Source organism: Mauremys reevesii, linkage group 8 (genome assembly GCF_016161935.1).
Source record: "Mauremys reevesii isolate NIE-2019 linkage group 8, ASM1616193v1, whole genome shotgun sequence".
NCBI lineage: Eukaryota > Metazoa > Chordata > Testudines > Geoemydidae > Mauremys > Mauremys reevesii.
In genome coordinates, this window is record NC_052630.1 from 5643272 (window position 1) to 5660103 (window position 16832).

Sequence of the window (16832 nt, forward strand, 5' to 3'; positions counted from 1 at the left end):
GGGAGCCAGCGAGCCTGGTGGAGCCAGGAGAGGACCTGCCCCACCCAGAAGATAAAGTAAGGGGATTTTTATATAAGCCAACTAACACCCCAGCACAGCAACGCTCCATCTCAGGACACTCACTCAGCACAGCATCTGTTTTAGGAAAGTGCCAGGGAAGGAGCTGGGGTTGAGATGAGTTGTGAGTTTTGGGAGGTGAGGGGTTGGTTTATTTATTAATGTTGATTACTTATTAGCTAAGCATAAACCTTTCCTGCCCCAGACCCTATGTTCCTGCTCCCAACAAAGTCCCCCATTTAGTATATTGGGTTTTGGGGTGTGTCATTCCTTTGATGGGTTTGTTTTATTTACTTTACTGTTTGCTGTTTAGTGGGCATTGCACTTCTGGCCAGTTTTATAGCCATGCCACACAAGTGACAAAACCTTGAAGAAACTGGACTGTCTAGCTTAAAACCAGAGAAGTGGCTTGCCTAGCTGTAATAGTATTAATGTTCTTAAGGGACAGCACCACTATGCATGGCACATGAGGAGTCACCTTGGTGGAGGCACCAGTGTCAGAAAAGAACTCAGGACCCGACCCATATGAGGACAGAGGAGAAGTTGCTCCTAAAATTGGTGATAACAAGCACCAGGGAGAAAGAAGGGGATTGGCTTGAGTCACACCCAGGGCAAAGGATGCAGGAATAAGGCCCTCTTATTCCGGAAGAAGAGTGTTCACACGTGGAGTTATTTGGGAATAGCTATTGTGCTGTAAATCCACACCCTACCATAACCTGAATTAATTTTCAAGTTTAAGCAAGCTCTAAATGGTCCCTTCAGTTCATAGGGTACGTCTAAGATGGAGCTGATGGTGTAATTCCCAGCTCAAGAAGACATACCCACATTAGCTCTGACTGAGTTAGTGCTCTAAAAATAGAAGTGAAGCTGTGGTGGCACAGGCTAGCTGCCGACGTACAATCCCATCCAGGACCCTAGGTATGTACATGGGGAGAATAGAAGGGTGTTACTGGCGAGAGGAGCTATTTGTGCGGCGTATATACATAGGGTCTCAGATGGGGTCATACTTGGGACAGCTAGCTGCTCATATTGCTGTGGCTACACTTCTGCTTTAAGTGCACCAGCCCAATCAGAGCTAACACGGGTGTGTCTACATGAGCTGAAAATGACACCTTCCAGTTCCAGTGTAGACATACCCTTTCTCTCTCTGAGACTGCTGGTAAGGACTAAATTCTCTTTCCAAACCTTTCCTGCCTCTCTCAGCTACACAACAACATGATCTTCACTGGGAAGTTCTGTAAAGAGGCAGAACAACACTTCCAGTCCCTTGTGAGGGAACGAAAACTCTCAATTTCTTCTAATGTTCTTGTTTGTTGTTGCCTTTCTCATGCTGGATAATTAAAACGATGCTCTCAGTGTTGGAGAATACTTACAATAAACAGCTTTTGTGGGTACTAAACAACTCAGCTACAGTGCTTAATCAACTGCAGAAGATGTTTATTGCTGCATATGCTCTGTTGCCATGAACATCATCCCTTAAACACTTAGTTTTTAACCAAGAGAAAATAAAAGTCCAACAAGAGCAAGTGAATGTCCTCGACCCACTATAGGTAATGAAGGCAAAAAAAAGCAGTTCCTCTCACACAACAAGAATAGACTTAGATCAGTGGGTATACTAGAGAATGAACTCCTAGTGATGAGTTAACCACAGGACATTTGGAATTTGGGTTTGGTTCCAATAAGCACCTACATATTGGAAACTTAGATCTCCTAAAACTGCAACATTTGGCTGCAAAGCTCATTAAATCAAAAGCTCTTTTAATATTCCTGATACCTTCTGCATTAGGGCCTAGACAGTGCCCGGACACGTGGAATCACTGCAAACTACAGACACAAACAAAAAGATTCAAACACAGCTTGAGTTCCAGCTCTCTGCCCTGTGATTACCAGGGACCACACTATGTCTGGAGCTCTATGCAGCACACTGACATCTCTAGCGCATGGACAACACATTGCAAGTAAACATATCATTACGGACAGAGCACAGATGCCTGCAAAAATGAGAGGAGATACTTAGGAAAAACATTAAGACCCAAAGTTTGAAAAACGTCCAATAATTTTGGGTTTCTCCGGCTGGGTATCCAAAAATTCAGACACTCCAGATTAATGGCCAAACATTTCCAGAGCTTCTCAAAGTCTCCATTTTAGAAATCGGCAGAGTCGGGGGCCAGGACGTGCCGAGTTTTGCCTGGACAAATTTGCTCACCGCTAATGATAAGACCTCTGTAACCCCTCTACTAGGTCCAAGTTAGTAGGCTCCCTCTCATGAGCAATATGGACTTGGAGGCGGTTATGTAGCAGGATCACAAAGCTGAGCAGTTCTAGCCGGATGTCAGATCTTTGAATCCGCTCATCTCCATGGCGTTGAGCCTTGAAGCTATTTACAGATTTTATCATGAAAATCCTTAGAAATAATCTTTCTTAAATGGTCTCATATAATTAAGAGGACAAAGCCAGGCATTGCTTTTCCTCCTGCCCTGCTGTGACAATGGACATTACGCCACCCGAGGCACCCTGTTCAAAATGAGGTGGGCTGGGGAAGTCCAAGCTGTGAACTCAGTGCTTTGGGATTAAGGGGAAGCATTACTGCAAGGCAGGATGGTGCTGTAATGACAGCCTCTGACACTGACTGACAAAGGCCAGGCTGGAGCCGGGGTTGAGATCCTCACCCCGACTCCTGCCCTTTGACAATCATTCAGAAGAGCTGGAGAGGCGTAAAGGGCGTCCCCTCGAGGGAGGATTCCCCAGTGCAGGCACTGCAAAGGACAGCTGCCTCTCAAGAAGCCCCGTGCAAGTCACAGCATACGGAGCATGAGGGGGTAAGGGTAGGGATGGGGTGGGAACAGCGCTGGGGAGATTCCAGGCAGTGCAGCAATGCATAGGGCAGCCCAGGGAGGCTGCCTTAACTTACATAGGGCCCCAGGCCTCAGAACAGGCCAAAGTTAGGAGAACACAAGGTGGCTTAAAGCTATCATAACCTCCCCCATCCTCCCCCGGGCACAGCACCTAATCTCACCCTCGCTGTCTTACGCTAGGGGCTAGTCTACATTAGAATCTCTACCGCGGCGCAGGTCTGGTGAAGACCTCCACGAGAGGTGGTAGCTACGTCATCGGGAGACACTCTCCCACCAACACAGGCGCTTAGGTCAGCATAACTTACGTCGCTTGCAGAGGAGGGTGTATTCACACCCCTGAGTGATATAAGTTACACCAACGTAAGTAGTAGTCTGTACCAGCCTACAGTTACAGAGAGAGCATTGTGAAATTCGGTGTTCCTTTCACAGAGGTTTAGGCAAAACAGTTTTGGGGGGTTCAAGTCTTGTGGGTTCAAAACCCCTGAATTTTGCTTTGAGTTTCGAGTCTAAAGGAATCCAAAATTGAGTCAAAAGTCATCATGTGTCACCTGGTTTGAGGCCAAATCGTGAGTTTTCCGTGTTTGCTTAAACCTTGGTTTGTTTGAAACTGGGCCCACATATTTTTTCAAATCTTACTGAAACCAGGCCAAGCTCTGAGATCGTCAACAGAGTGAAAGGAGAGCGGTCTTCGAGAGCCCATGCCCGCACAGCTCTAGCTCACGCAAAATTACAACTGCAAAAGAGGAGCTTTTCTCTTGAAAAATCTACCTCTACGTTCTCAAGCACCTGCATTTATTCAATTGCTTTCCAGAACAGGGATTGACTTAAGCACCTGCTTAAATGTTTTCCTGAATCAGGAGCTCAGAACCGCATTTGAACACGATAAGGATGCATGTGGAAATTTGGCAGGCGCAACGTAGGCAGCCAGTCTAGAAAACACACTCCTATTTTTCTGCACTTTCAGGAATAAGCTACTTTCTCCTTTGTTCACTTTTACCTTTTACCCACTATTCCCTGGTAAAAGTTACAAATCATCATTATTACATATTTCTGTCAGGCCCTGAAAGCCAATAAATAATAATAGACAAAGAATCCAGCAAGGTGACTGGCTGTCAGGAATTTCTTTTGGCATTATAGAAACTCCAGTTTGACATTCTTTTGTCTTAACTGCTGGTAAACATAGACATCAGCCTATTTCTACTTTACTAAAGAAAGAGGCGTATATTTTCCTTTCCCCACTGCCTACTGGTACGTTTTAAATTTGACAAAATGATTTTCCCTCTCAGATGGGCTTTCAGCTTGCTGCAGATACGAGTTTTACTATAAAATTCTCTCTTCCTCCAGCTGTGAGTAAAACATGTAAAGCTTTCAGACTTCAACTTATCTCGCCTCTGCCGAAGTATTGCACACTGAGCAATAGCCAAGCTGCTGTAAATTCTGAGTGATAAATATTGCTCTGAATTAGAAAATGTAATACACAATTATAAAGCAGCACAGCAATTTAATTCTGATTTATTTGGGCACGAGGGGAAAATTTGCTCATACGAATCAGTATGCCCAACATCAGGCAGATTAAGGATGTGCTGTCACACTCAAAGGCCACAGCATTACCTTACTGCTCTTCTAAAGCACTCAGGGCTAGATTGTGTTTTCCTTATTCCCGCTGAGCAGCACTGTACTCCTCGAGGAATCACACTGAAATCAATGGGCCTTTCTGAGAAGTTAGAGGCCTCTCTCTGTGAATAAGTGTGGCACGTTCGGGCCTTAAGCAAGGCTCATTCAGTCAGTCACAGGAGGCACTGAACACATGCTGTCCAAGTGTCCTGGATTTGGTGAGACTCCCAACTGAAGTTACAAAGAACATTGTGAAGTGGGTCTGAGGTATTCTCCAGCCCTGTGCATTCAGCGCATGGAGCTACGGCAGGGATCAGAATAGGGAAGTTGTCCCGTTCCCTTTTGCTGCTGGAGGGAGGCTATGACATCCTTAATAAATGTGGTTTCTCTCCTCCTCATCTAATGATCACGTAAGGTGCTGACTATCCTCGGTGCTCCTTGACTTGGATGGGAGTTGAGGACACCCAACACCTTGCAGGGCCGAGCCCTTATTTGTGTTTTACTGGAGCTGGAACGAACTGAGATTCCACCCCCATCTACCCAGGGATTGGCTCCAGTTTGCTCATAACAGGGGAGGCTAGAGGATGTATTTAAAAATCTTAGTAGTATGAATAAAGCCGCGCAGCTCTAAACTATTACACATTTGCTTTCTGAAGTCTCAAGCTTTTGCAAGAATTTGTTAATTTCAGGGTAAAATTCCACCACCAAACACCATCTTTCCCTGGTAAATGTGGCAACGCTTCAGAAAAAGATGCATGCAAATAAAAACAAATCTCTTTTGCTAAGAAAATAGGAGACATTTAACAGCAAAATATTTTTTCTATGGTGGTGGCCTGGAAAATTCCCTTTGGGTTTTGCAAAACCCAGCAAAAGATGCGACAATAATGCTAAGAACATGACCATGTAACTTGTCTCGATTCATGGGCGACGTGAATGAAGTTTGTTTGAAAGCTCTACCCACAGTACCCTATGAATGAGATGTGCTAGCCCTGTAACTTGGTTGAGTTCTCTTCTGTACTGGAGTTGCTGGAGAGGGCATATGGTAGGAAGCAGTGATGAACTGGCTCAGGTGGGATCATGAGATGGCAGGCAGAGGTGTTGGCTGAAAGCCCAAGGGAAGACAGAAATATAATCCATATTATGCAGTGCGCTGACTGTATAGCAGTCAGCGTAGTGTCTCTAGTCCACAGACCTTGGCTGTATATAAGTAACATATGGAGACTGTTGGATGTGTCATCAGTTAACTGCTGATGCAATTCTGTATCCTGTTCTTCAATGTGTTTCACAAAAAAACAGAAAATCCTTATTTTTTTTAAGTTAAGAATGTTGAAAGATGCCAAATGAACTGCTCTGAAGACTGAAGTCCCATACAATATTTATCCAGAGAATACGCGTATAGCATGAGCAGAAGCAGCAGCAGAAAACTGCCTCTGGATTCTTCCACCTGTATATCATTAATAGTTTAAAAAAAAAACATGGACTTTTTTTCAGTAATTCATTTTGACTCTATTCATGCCCCTTTTGTGCTAGCTTCCTGTGGTAGCCTTGCCAAGAAGTTTACAGGCAGAAATGTTTGCAGGAGCAACAAATTTTAAGCCAATATTAAAGACTATTCACAAATACCAAATTCAGAATTTGTAAGCACAAGTATTAGGAATGGAAATTTTATTCCAAAAATTATATCAATCTAGTCGGGGACAGAAACAATCCCATGTGATCTAGGTGTTCAATCAAAACTAGCTAAGAACTCAAATTCTGAATATTAAATATGCCCCACTGCTGGTGAGACAATCCACAGGCCAGGGATTGTTCACAAAATGTATCTGGTGAATAACATCAAACAAGAAATAAATTCAAGGCTATCACATTCTGCTCATGGACAATGATTATACAGAAAGGAAGGCAAAATTCATTGACTAAATTAGTCAGTTTCATGGATTATTCACCCAGTCTTACCTCATGCTTGATTTGACGGGATCATCTCTACATGTGTCTTAGATGCTTCCATTCAGTCTTTGCAAACAACAGCAGATTTAGTGATGTCAACATCAGTTCATTTCCGAGCTGGACTGAAACTGACATAAACCACTGAAGAGCTATCAGAATACAAGGTTAGGCAACTTCCTGTCTGGACTGGATTCAAACCTTAACGTAGAGGTGAAAGGCTGTATTGACATCTAAAGAACCACTCCACCTACTAACTAATCCCTTGATATCCTTCTGCCTCCCACCTGAAACGTCACTGCTACATCTCACCTCCGTCTAGGTTATGAGGGCTTAGCCCTGCAACGTGCTGAGCATTCTGGCCCCTCATCTACCAAAGCACCTAAGCACATGCTCACCTTTAAGCACTCGAGGCAACCCTACGGGACTACTTGCTTACGTGCTTTGTTGGATTAAGGTCAGAATGCTCAGCACCTTGCAAAATAGAGCCCCAAATGAGCTTTTATACCAACCCGGTATTAATAGAAGGGGATTGTTACTGCATCAGACACTTTGCAGCAGTTTTGGAGCCAACCTTTCATCGGTTTATTCAGATATTGAAAAGCTAATCTTCCCCACGCAACCCCCAATATCAGCTCTCCAACCTCTGCCTGCTGAGACAAAATCACCACCACCTTTGTGTTACTGTCCCCAATCTACTGAGGCACCAACCCAGCAAGAGGAACTCAAAGCTTTTCATCCAGAGACTAGTAGAAGAAAAGGTTTTCTCAGAGCTTGTCCTTGTTACTTCACTCAAACCAGGCACTGAATAACATCAGGATTGGATTTTGCATGGAATTAAAGGAGAAAAAAGGAGAAAAGCCATGGTGGCTTTTGGCAGCAAACCTTCATGGCAGGGAAGCCAAGGAGACGAAAGATGAAAAAAGGAAATTGTAAGAGGAAAAGACGTTGTGCTCCTAATAGCTAAAATTCATAATCCAGCTAGTCTTTTGTTCTGATTTGGAAGGACATTTCCCCAGGGAGTGGGGAGAGAACAAGAGAAAAAGGAACAGAAGCAGAAAAGGAAAGAAAATTAGCTGCTTGACAGGATTGATGAAAACAAAAACTCCCTTCGGCAGACAACCTGTTGCAGAAAAATCTCCACATGCTTGCCACAGAAGTTGTTCTTATCATACTGCTGAGTGTTTTGATGACGTTTCTTGGCAAAACTTTGGTAGCTCCTCTGCCAAATCTATTGTAAGGAGTATCTGTTCTGTAGAATCCAGTTTGTCAGTAATTTACCATAACCCTGTATACTGAGATTTCTAAACCTGCATGCAACGACTCTGGCAAGTCTCTGGCAGCTTTGTGGTAAATCACTGGCAAATTTCACCAGAATGCATGTGGTGATCCTGCTGCAACTGTTTACTTCTGGTGACATTGATCTGGCAAATGCATGGCAATTCTGTACCTGCTGAAGCCCCTAGCAACTTTCTGCCGTGGAGAATCACACGCAAATTGATTGTGACAAGGTTTTAGAAGTCAAAAAATGTTATAAATAATGTACAGTCTTTTTCTGTGACTGCTTTTTTTAACCCTTTCCAGTGCACCTTTCAATGTATCCTACCCAACCCTCACATCATCTTAACAGCTGTCTCCTTGTGGTTCTTTGGACAACAATAGCTGGTGCACCTCAGCAGGTCCTTTTCAGATTTGTCCCTTGCTGTCTGAAAGCCTGTAATTCCACTGTGATTAAACTGGCCCATTCAGGTGAAAGTCAAGACAGACCATGTAAAGTAAGTGAGCAATGGCAGGTGCTGTGTATGTCAATTGAGTATGTCATCTGGAAGTATTTAGAAGTGAGAGAATGCCATTAGAAAGTCCCATGTTATTGGCCAGTAGCCATTACTAGTGGATGCATTTTGATATCATTTGCAGTGATGAGTGAACATCTCCACAGCCTCAGGGTTATAGCAAGCTGAAGGGGCAGAGAAAAGAAACTGTCTCGGAAATGCACCTCGGGACCAATTTGCCCTCACCGGCTTCCTTTCAGGATCAGTATTCAGAAGGGGTGAAGAGGGAGATATGAAATGAAAAGGATGTTTTGGGTGAAATCCTGCCTCCATTGAAGGCAGTGGGAGTTTTGCTATTGACTTCAAAAGGGGCCACCCTTTGCCCCTTTGAGTCTTAATCAAGGGAAGAGCTGCTGCGATTTCCTGCATGGTGTCTGGGGTATTTCTAGTAAAGGGCGAGCTTCAGAAGGTTTAGAACTTTGGTTCAGATAAACACACATAAATCTGGATGGTGTCATCTATCTGTACCTCTTGGGCCAAATTCTACTAAGTTAGCTTGGCGTAAATCTGGGGTAACTATTGGCTGCATTAGAGGCATCCTTTAAGAAAACTCCAGGGAGCAGGCAAAGTTTTGTCAGCATAGAGAACATTGTATGTGATTATTTTACATCCTGCAAAGTCGGCAATGGGGGAGAGGAAGTGGAGCATGGACCCATGAAAAGTCAAGGTGGAGAAGCCAAGTGGGGCAGGGGTGCAATTTCAAATGATGCTTTTGAACTGCATTGGCGTTACTCTGCACTGACACTGGCATAAGTGAGACCAGGATCTGGCCCCAAATTGGATCTCTTCGTTTTAAACTCCACCTTTAAAAAAAAGGATGCCCACAAGGATCATTTTTATGTTTAAAAAATGACAGGGCTGTGTGTTGCAAGTACCTATCACGTACTAAAGTTTAAGGGCCTGACTGGGTGAGATACCAACACCCTCAACCCCCATTGGGATACAAGCATGTTCAGCCCTGCGTAGAACCGGGCCCGCAGTGAGGCATGGGGAATATTGCCTTCAGTATGCAGCGTTGTTGTAGCCTGTTGGCCCAGGATATTAGCGAGAGAGAGGGTGGGTTGAGGTAATATCTTTTATTGGATGAAATGAAAGATAGTACCTCACCCACCTTCCCTTCCGTATGCTATTTGTCTGCTTAGGGATTCTTCTATGCACACCATGTGTGACCATAAAGAAGTCCCTAATGCAATTACAATAAAGAAGGCCACTATGCAATTAAGATGAAGGCCTACCAGATTTTGTGGTCACAGCTAGAAGGAAAGCGTTATGGCCTGACATGGCAGTATACTTTCCCAATGTTCTCAGGGTGTTGCCATGGAGGCAGCGTTAAGTTCTCTCTCTTGGGCAAATGACCATACTGCCCCTAGGTCTTCCTATGACCATAATGACCTAGACTGAGCACAGATCGTGAGGTCTAACCGTTGCCTTATACTTAAGCAACTGCAGTGCTTTCCCTTTGATGACACAGCCCAGCATCTTCACCTTTTCCAAATGCAGCCGTTGAACTGGGCTGTTAGTTCGGCTTTCCCAAAGCATGCTTACTACTGCATTGCATGACGGTGCTGTTCACTATGATCACCCGCTTGCAGCTCATCCCCTGACTTCAACCCTCTACCCCAAGTTTGCAATGGTCCTGCAGCTATATTAAGCAGCATGCACTGTGTTTGGTCCCGGAGTGGGGAGGACACACCCTTATGGACATCCACTTCTTCTTGGGTTCCTATCTCATTGTGGAGCCACTCAGCTGCCCAGGCATATAGAGAAGACCTTGTATTTAATGAATGCTTCAGGGGACCCCCGCCTGCCAGCAGAACATGCCTGTCAGCTGTAAATGTGCTGCATAGTGATCTTGGTAATTCATTACTCCACCTGCTCTTCCAAATGAGTGGCTGGATCTGATCCAAATATGTTTCATTGGGCTTTTCACCATTATTCAGACAGCTGGCACTGCTGATGACTGACCAGTTTCCAATTAGGTATCGGGTGACCTGTCTACATTTTAGTCTTTAAAAGACAAGTTCAATGCAGTACAAAAAAATTCAAGAAAAGATGCCCAATTTCTGCGTTGGCCCTTCACTTTCTTATACACAGGAGTGAATGTGAGCTTTCCAGAGCTCAGCCTGAGAGACTGATAGCGCTGGCTCATCAGCGATGGAGCAGCCTGGAACCATGTGACCTTCCCACACTGTTCCGCAAATACGCCTTTATCATGACTGGTGACTCTCTCCCATTATTCCACATCTTGGTTTTTGCACAGATCTGCCAGCTCACCTTAATCCTGATCTGTCTGCAACACACCTTGATATTCCAGTCCTAGCCTCTTCTGAGCAGACACTTACAGGCACTGTGTAAACTTCCTTCACATAAATCTGCCAAGATTACTTTCAGATAATTACCCACATGACCTAATAACACTTGTAAAACATGTACAGTGTCTTTGTAGGGACAATGTCATTACTGATAGGAACAAAAAGTGACCTGCAATTCTTTACCTTTGCAAAGTCTCTGAAATTTCAGACACGGTATTTTTCTCGGAATAAGAGCGTCCGTGGTCTATTTAAAATAAACAAAATTCCAAAATATTACTGGCTAGATCTTCAATTAATAGCGGCTACATTGCAGGAACAAAATATGCACAATCACAGTTAACTTCATGCACAAAATCCACATTTTCCCATGCAAAATAAGTAATTGTGAATGCAAATTAGTATTTTTGCATGCTTATGCACAGCTATCCATTTTGCATGCACAGTTATCCATTTGGGATGAAATTCACTCCCGTGTAGAGGACCAGCACGAGGTCTATGCACCACCTACCTCCTACTAAAGCCCGCAAAGAAGAACATACGGTATCCTCTGAGTGCCAAGCTGTGTGTATTGGCTTGCTAGTGGTGATCTGCTCACCAGGGCTGGACATCTTTCAATGGTTTTCTGATGTTGTTGTTGGTCTTGTTTTGTTTGAAGGCTTGTATTTTTAAAAAGGCTTCATAAAAGCGCCAGGTGCAGGTTGCAAACAGACAAACGAAAAGTAGATGCAAAATTGATTTCATCAAAATCGAAATGTTTCGTGGCAACATATCAGTTTTATGAAAACAGAGAGAAAAAGCAAGAGAGATTCAATAGCCTGGTGGCTGGGGCCCTGGCCTGGGATGTAGCAGACCCAGGATGCAGTCCCTGTCCTACCTAATTCAGAGTGACCTGCAATAAAAACTACACTACTCTGAATTAGGCAGAGCAGGGATTTGAACTTCTATCTTCCAGAGCCCTAATCGCCAGGAAACAGACACATTCATACCTCTCTATTTGCAAATTAGAAGGCTCAGGTTTCAATCAGAAAATGGACATTTTGACATACCGTATATACTCGATCATAAGTCAGTTCGTTTATAAGCCGACCCCCCTGTCTCCCCCAAGATGGATAAGTAAAAATGGAAAAATTTTATAACCCATTCATAAGCCAACCCTATAATTCAGGGGTCGGCAAACTTTGGCTCCCGGGCCATCAGGATAAGCCGCAGGTGGGCCGAGATGTTTTGTTTACCTCGAGCGCCCGCAGGCACGGAGGTAAACCTAAGTAAACAAAGTGTCCCGGCCTGCCAGCTGCTTACCCTGACGGGCCGGGACAGCAACTGGTGGGGAAATGTTGGGGGGGGGAAGCTGGGGGTCAGGGGAGTAACCCCTGTGATCACCCCCCAAACGCTCCCCATCCCATCCCTTCCCACCCTATCTGGGGAGGATGCCTCTGGCCTGGCTGGAGCTGCTCCGGCAGGCTGGGCAGCACGGCTGCAGCATGTTCCAGTGGGCTGGGCCAGGCGGCACAGCCGCAGCATGCTCCAGCACCCGGGTGGTGCAGCCACAGCCTGCTCTGGGGGGCGGGGCCGAGCGGCCCAGCTGCAACCTGCCAGCCCCGGAGCTGCAGCTGCTTCGAAGGCTGGGGGCAGAGCAGCGTGGCCAGAAGCAGAGAGACTCTGGCCCCCACCTCTTCCCTTCCGGCTCTGCTGGCTGTGCTGCCTCTCCGTGCTCCCTCTGTTGTGGGGAGGGGCTGTGTCCCACCTCTCCCTCTCTATACCCGTTCATAAGCCGACCCCTTTCTCTGGTGCTTCCCTTTTTTACTAAAAAAATTCGGTTTATGAACGAGTATATACGGTAATTCCATTTCTGTGAAAAAAATTGAAAATAAATTGTTTTTTGTTTCGATGAAGAACAAAAAGCAAATTTTGAAACTCAGAAGTCGCCACAGAACAGAACTGCCGTCCCATAGAGAAAAGGAAGTAGGGACCGATTCACTGGCACAGGTTTGTCTGCTTTGCACCAAGCCGAAGAGGCAAAGTGATCAGCATCTCAGTTGAAGCAGCCTGTTAAACAAGGTTTATGACTCCTTTGCATCATCCGTTTGGCACAAAGCAGCCGGAGCTTTAGTGGTGAATCTGGTCCATAATTTACATTTTAGCCTTAACAAGTTGTTTTACTGTTCCTAGGTCTTAAACACGTGTAGCTGACTGACTCCAATATGGATTATGCAGCAATGCTTCCTGCATATATAGAGGAATATTAAAGCCTGCAATGTTCTGACAGCTGGCTCTAGACTTTGCCTTCTGCTGGCTGAGAATTTCAGTTCTTCTTAAACATAACTTGCATATCAGTGTAAACTCTCTCCTTCTTTTTGACAGGGTGCCCTTGTAGATGGTAATTTCCTGAGTGGAGGATGGGAAAGGGACTCATAATTCATCCTGGGTTGTGTGTCCTACGGGAAGAGATTTCCATGGAATATAAATGTGTCTCTATAGAAATATTAAATTAGATATAGATACAGGGCCTGATTCGGCTATCACTTCGGTGTAAATCAGGAGGATTGGCACCACTGAGCGCCAGGAAGTTATGCTGATGGAAATCTGGTGCAAGCGAGATCACAATCAAGCACATCCAGAGCCACACACAAATAATTGTTATTTAGACTGGGCTACAAGGTGACGGTGCCGAAGAAGAATCTGTGTTGATGCTGTATAACCAGCGGGATCACTTCCTAGTGCACAGAATAGGTGTAACAGCCTGGGCAAATCACTGAGGAAATACAACGCAAATATAAAACAATGCAACATTCAGGGGAGCCGGAACCATTTTTATTGTGGGGGTGCTGAGAGCCATTGAATAAAACTGTAAACCCTGCATCTGATGGAAACCACTTCAAGCGAGGGGGGATTGCCCCCCCAGTATCCTATGGCCAGATTTGACTTTATATTGTTATATGTTGTGCTTCTATAGCATCTTCCATGCAGGCCTCAGGAGGTAATTTACAAACCTTTAATTAATGTTAGAAATGCCCCCAGATGTAGGTAAGATTTTTATAGAGGGACAGAGGAAGGTTAAGCCAAAGTCACCAACTGAGTCAGAGGCACAGCTGGGAAGATGCTGGGAAAACAGGACTGGGAAAAGCCCTGGTCTCACTCACACACTCTAATCCCCAAACCTTAGAAGATTAATAATGTGAATGAGTCTCGTTAATTGTTGGAAGTGACACCTCTAAGGCCAGTGGTTCGCCTGGTGCCAGCACAGACTTCCATTCATCATCTGTGGCTCGCATCAGGGCATGGATTTCACTGGCTGCAGGCCCTCTCAAGCCAGGCTGGGCAGGGGGTGGATTCCAACCTCTCTCCAGTCCGGACAGAAAGCTCTTGTTCCTAAAATATTAACCGCCCGGTCTGAGTTCTAGTTCTGGCTAAACCATGCGCTGTTTATTTGTGAAAGACGGGAGAGAAACGGACAAAAACAGAGAGAAACATGGACTCCTGCTGGCCAGTGGCTGCAGCTACGGGAAGCTGCATATAACGGGACGGGAAAATAACAAGCGACAAAGGCTACAAGCTGGTGTCTCTGCTCCTCAGGCCCAGCAGTGACCCTGCTACTAGCTGTTCTTGGGAGTCAACAGCCTCTCTGCTTTTTGTCCAAACCTCTGTGTGTCCCCTGCTTGCAAGAAGGGCTGAATGGGAGTAACTACCATCAGGGAGATAAAACTCTAAGGCTGGGGGGGTTTCAAAGATGCCAAAGGGAGCTAGCAAGGTGTCCAAAGCCCATAGGAGTCCAATGGGATTTGAGTGCCTAACGCCAGAGGCTCCCTTGAAAAGCCCAGCCTAAATCTGAAAACATTCAGAATTTCTCTCTTTAATGACTTCACTATTTTTAAAAAATTTAACACATTAAGTGGCACAGCGGGGAATGAGCAGCAGCAGGTAGACGGGCAGGGGAGGCCTCTGAATGGGGGAGCTTGGACGGCAAGAGACAGTGGAGGGAGGAACGGTGATGGAAGACAGGGAACCAACCAAAAGCAAGAGGAGTAGGCAGAGAACTGGAGATGCCTGGGAAGGGGTGGGCTAAGCAATACCTGGAGAGAACAGCAGGTGGACCAGAAACAAGACAGGCAGCTGGGCCAGATGGAGAGCAGGAAATCAGCTAAGCTGGGTAAGGAGCAGGAAAGACGGTTGGACGGAAGTGCCTTCTGGACTAGGGGGCAGTGGGGAGTTGGGGTGGGCTTACAGAGCAGAGCAGGCTACTGGGGAGCAGCTGATCAGCCTGCCAGCCGGCGGCACATGAGGATTACTACAAGTGTGTGTGTGCCAGCCTGCTGGGAGGAGCTGTGTGCTGGGCAGCAGTGGGCGGGTAGGGAGGAGAAGAGCTGCTCCCTGCCTGACTTTGGGAGAGCAAATGGGTGCACTGCAGCATTTTGGTAGTGCAGGGGAAAGGTTGAGCACATCTTTGTCTTTGGACAGCTGATGCTTTGCTAGGGGATGGGTCTTCACTAGGAAATCCGCTCTCTCTTTCCCCTGCACTATCAGTGTCCCCAGGACACTGTTACACTGCAAAAGCACAGCCCTTTATGCTGCAACATGCTGCAGAGTGCTACCACAAATCAGTGTCATTTACATCCCAACACACCGTTCCCCTGAAGTCTGCCAGGGCTGGCCGCACTGTGCTGTAGCAAATCAACATAATCTGGCTCACCGCTTGCCTCCCCCAGTATAAGGTAGCAGACTGCTCTGTCCTGCAGCAAATCAGTGTGAACCCTGTGGGTTACTCAGCACACTGCTCCTCCAGCGTGGGGCACTACACTAATACAAATCAGTGGAAGCTGCATCTCCCTACAGTATCCTGCAGCATGTCTCACCACTGTAGTATGAAATCAGTATAATCAGCACCACAGCTAAAGCTATGGGAGACTTGGCAGCTTCAATTTGCAGGGAACATTTTCATTCATTTTCCTTTTAAACTATTTGGCATGGTCATGCCCCAGATCGCTCTTTGGGCTGAATGTCTAGTGATCACCCAAACTGAGCAGAGCACTCAGTTGCAAACACTGAGATCCACCTGCCTGCATATCTCAACTGTGCAAGGGCACGTATTTTTCAAGATTTCTTTGCAAAGATGTAAATCAGCCCTCAGATCTGCACCCTGGCTCATGAGCTATTCGGGGAACCTGATCCGAGCGTAACAAAACCAAAACCATGCCATTTTTGAGGGATTTCTTTGCGAACATTTCACATAGCCCGGCTCTTGTTCCATTAAACCACATTCGCCCCTGGTGGCACTCCACAGAGCTCAGGAGGGTTACACCTCCGATGAATGGAGCTAATTGTCCCCGGCAGCATTCCGAAGCAAGCCACCAATCAGTGCAGGCCTTCCCACAACACATGGTCTTTCTGTAACAATCAGTGGTTTACAAACTGATTTCTCTGCAGCACAAAGCAGCGCATCCCACACGACCAAAGTACAAGCTCTACCACAACAGCCAGCAAACGATGATACAAAGCAACTGAAAAGTAAAACAGCCCACAAAATCCTTCTGCAACAGCCCCAGACCTAGGGGTGCCACCTTTCTAATGGCTGGTAACCGGCCCCCCAAGGCCCTGCTCCCTTCTCCGCCTCTTTCTCATAGCCCACCCGTTTTTCCTTGTCCCCCAAGGCTCCATCTCAGCTCCACCTCTTCTCCCCCAGATTAAAAAAAACCCAGACATCAGGGCTTGTCAAATGGCACAAGCTGAAACTCGGATTGTCTGGGTGAAAATCAGATGGGTGGCAACCCTACCCAGGTCGACTGATTGTATCTGTGCCATTATCTATGCATTATCAGCAGTACAGTAAGAAGCCATCACTCCCAGACTGGTGAGCGCGAGTCAGTGGTTTATTCTACCCAACAGTGGGAACAGAAAATCAAGCTATAGTTCCAGGTCTTCAGAACATTCTCCTATGTATTAGTGGCACGTGAAACCTTAAATCAGAGTGAATAATTGAAGACTTGGCACCAGAGGCGGTTCCAGGCACCAGCACGCCAAGCGTGTGCCTGGGGCAGCAAGCCATGGGGGGTGCTCTGCCGGTCACCGCGAGGGCGGCAGGCAGGTTGCCTTCGGCAGCATGCCTGCAAAGGGTCCGCTGGTCCCGCAGCTTCGGCAGACCTCCCGCAGGCGTGCCGCTGAATCTGCGGGACCGGGGACCTCCCGCAGGCAAGCCGCCAAAGGCAGCCTGCCTGCCGTGCTTG